Source organism: Trachymyrmex cornetzi, unplaced genomic scaffold, assembly GCF_001594075.2.
Source record: "Trachymyrmex cornetzi isolate Tcor2-1 unplaced genomic scaffold, Tcor1.1 scaffold414, whole genome shotgun sequence".
Lineage (NCBI taxonomy): Eukaryota > Metazoa > Arthropoda > Insecta > Hymenoptera > Formicidae > Trachymyrmex > Trachymyrmex cornetzi.
In genome coordinates, this window is record NW_017298897.1 from 90,951 (window position 1) to 94,676 (window position 3,726).

Below are 3,726 nucleotides of genomic sequence, written 5' to 3' on the forward strand. Positions count from 1 at the left end.
GCGAACGTTATTTTGATTCCCTACTTGCTGGGTAAGCTGAAAAGCAACTGTTTGCATCCAGTTCTATGTTTAGTACCATATTTATCAGTTTGTACATAAAATCTCTCAACAAATGCAACCAATATATTTGCTATTCCTATAATAGCAATATTTTAAATTTAAATCGAACAGATATATGACAAATGTGGAATGAATTGAAAGGAATTGTCAAGTCCAAATATTGCACTCACTTGTGAATTTTTTCGAAGATTTTATCACTTACTTATACCGCAAATATGCTTTTTTTTAGCACATAGATATTTGAACTAATTATATTATCTACATCGTGCTGATTTATACATTTTTTTAAAAGAAATTAAAATTTTACAGCCATATACAAAAAAGAGGAATAGAAAATATTTATGTTGGAAACGATTCTCTCACATTCGTGTTAACAGTTTATATTGAATTTTTTGACTTATTTGAATGTTAATTATGTAATAATGTTATTTAAAGATTTTGTGCAAAATTAAAATTTAACATTTCTTATAATTAGTGTTAAAATGACATAATTTATGAGTGAGTGACCAAGTAATATAAAAATAATGTGTTTGAAAATTAAATTCTAAGATAAATGAATAAAATACTTGTTAATTTGAGATATTAAATTGTTAATTATATTTTAAAAATATATACTTTTCTATTGTTTGTTTAGGATTACTTATTTGTGATCATTTTTTATACAATATCTGTGTTATTTCCTGACATATTAGTATTACGTTAAATAAGCACAAAAATTTAAGTTAATCGTTTTTTTGAAATGTACCATTCAACATAAATTTTCCAGTATATGTATCACAGTATAATATACAAATATGTAACAATTTAATAAAAAATGTTTTATACTTATGTTAGAAAAAAATGGTTTACTCAAGTTCTTGTTAAAATTATATATTAAATTTTTAACGTATGTTAATGTTAATTTAAGATAATATGATTATCATTTAAGTAGTTTGTGTTAAATTAATGTCTTTAACATTCCTTAGCGCCAAAATAATATAATTTATGAGTAAATGAACTAATATCAAAAAATAATGTTTAAACATAAATTATAAGATGAATAAATAAAATATGTGTTAAAAAATTTAACATATAATAAATGTCAATTTTACTGAAAAAATATGCGTCACGGTTTTTTTACGAATTGTATCGATATTATTTCGTGTTTATTTTTTTAAAATATTATTTGTGTTTCCTTCTGATATACACATTTTGTGTTAAATGAACACATAAATTTGAGTGGAATATGTGTTAAATTTAATACAAAATTTCCAATGATATGAAACAATTGTGATTTAGAATATAAGTATAAATTTTAAATGATAAATTACGAAGATTAATTTTTATAATAATATGTGACAATATTCTAATATTTGACCAAATTTTATTTTTTTAGGAATCCTTGTAAACGTATCAAAAAATTTACCTTTTTATCCTGAATACTTGTACGAGGTGAAGCAAACTAAGATCGAATACGAGACGTTTAAGAAAACTACGGAATTAATATCTACAATAACATGTCAATGTTTCGTATCGAAAAATCTTCTCTGTAATTTGCACGACGTCATGTTCGTGACTACAAATAATAATTTGGAATATGAGGTTGCAAAGAGAAATCTAATCCAAATCGGATTGTCGTTCGAGATGGAATTCGGGAGTCATGGTATACAGGCCACAAGAATAAGATATAACACTGAAAATAATATGATAAAGAATTTTGTTAAAAATATTATTCACCAATTTAACATGAGTATTGGTATACGGAATAATGTATTATACTCGGGTTTCATCGATGAAGATACTCCAATAGGCACTTGCACAACCACATACAATGTAAATGTAGAATATAGAGAAGAGGATGCAAATAAAGATTCTAATTTTCAAATTAGATTGATAGCGGAAGATTTCTCTGACAAAAAAAATTTACAAATGAAGAATTTACATATTCTGAAAAATAGGCAGAATTGCAGTTATTCTGAGGACTGGTATGAGGGAGCAAACCTGGTACGTACACGAGTACTTTTCTACGTGCTTTATGATTTATCTATCCTGTCTTGTTCTTATTAAATACAAAAAAATTAATTGTTGTACGACAGCTTTAATGATTTTCTATAATTAATTCTCTAATTGTTTCAACAATTTTATTAAATCTTTAATTGCAAAATGTATACATATATTTAGGATTACGAATATTGTACTAATGAAAAAGTACAACATACTGTATTAGTAGAATAATGATATATATGTGAATTTCATCATCTAAATAATGTTTGAATAATCTAAAAACCTTTTTACCGAAAAAAATTTTGATTGCTATATTTACATAACAATTTCGACTCCTCTATTCAACTTATTTATTCTATAATCAATTTTGCAGACACAATATGTCCATACAATAGAAGTTATTGATAAAAAATTAAAAATTTTCACCAAACTGGATGGGCTACGACTACTTAATCTATCGAATCCTTCAGAAACAATTAAGTTTACGGAAATAATGCAGCTAAATCTAATTAACTTCAGATCTCATAAAATAATATCATTTAAAAAAAATATTTTAGGTGCTATACTGCCAACTACGCTTGAAAACTAACTCAAACTTCGAAAACATATGTTTTATGTGATACAAATATATAAAATGAGGCTCGAAAGAATCTATCAGTCAAAAATAATAAAACAGCCCGTCAGAGTTTACATCAGCTATTCGGATGCACAGAAAACACTTTATTTTCATGTGAATACAACAAATCTGGGCATTTGGATAAAGAAGAAGCTAAATTGGCAGGAATCACTTTTTTGGAATTTGCGTTATTTATATAATTAGATTTATATTTATATTGATAAGGATCCAAATTAAAGGGTTACGTTATTACGTTGAAACGTTTTATTTGATTCGAATTGTTATATTCACATGAAAATAAAGTATTTTCTGAGCATCCGAACAGCTGATGTAGGCTCTGACGGGCTTTTTTATTATATTTTTTAAGTAATTCCTATAAATTCTTTATTTAACTATTTATGTCAAATCTTTTTGTATTTGTAAAATTTGCTGATATTGAATAATTAATCAATTTTGAAATTATGCAAAAATATTATTAAATAGCATTTGGTAAAATTATAATTTTGTTCTTACCCTTGTTAATCCTACGATGATATCTGTCACGATATCTAATATAAGCAAATACCAACTCCTTTTACATAGCATCATATTCAGAATGAATTGAATTTGTCCACTGAAAATGATGTTACTTGTTTCAGTTGTAACTTCTAGAATTGATATAATTCTGTTAGGCAATAATTTGTTATATTAACAAAAGTTCATTATGATTAGAGTTCCTCCAGTAATTATGATAACAAACTATGATATCTATTACTTTATTACAAAAGAAAGTCTCATTAAGCCCATTTTGCTTTAACGTAATTGATTTATTTCAACAGTTGTATCGGATAAATCGAATTATAATCGTGTTATTTACATGTCAATTATAATAATTATGTATTTTGAGAAAATACTCATTTATATTTTAAAATAAAAGAATTAGATATAAATAATTGAATGCAATAAATGAAAAAAAAAAACGAAAAAATTTAGTAAGATTTCGAGTAATAATTTAGATTAAATATGCAGGTACATGTATATGAATAGGTTCACATAAACATTTTTATTTAAATTAAACACATATTAAT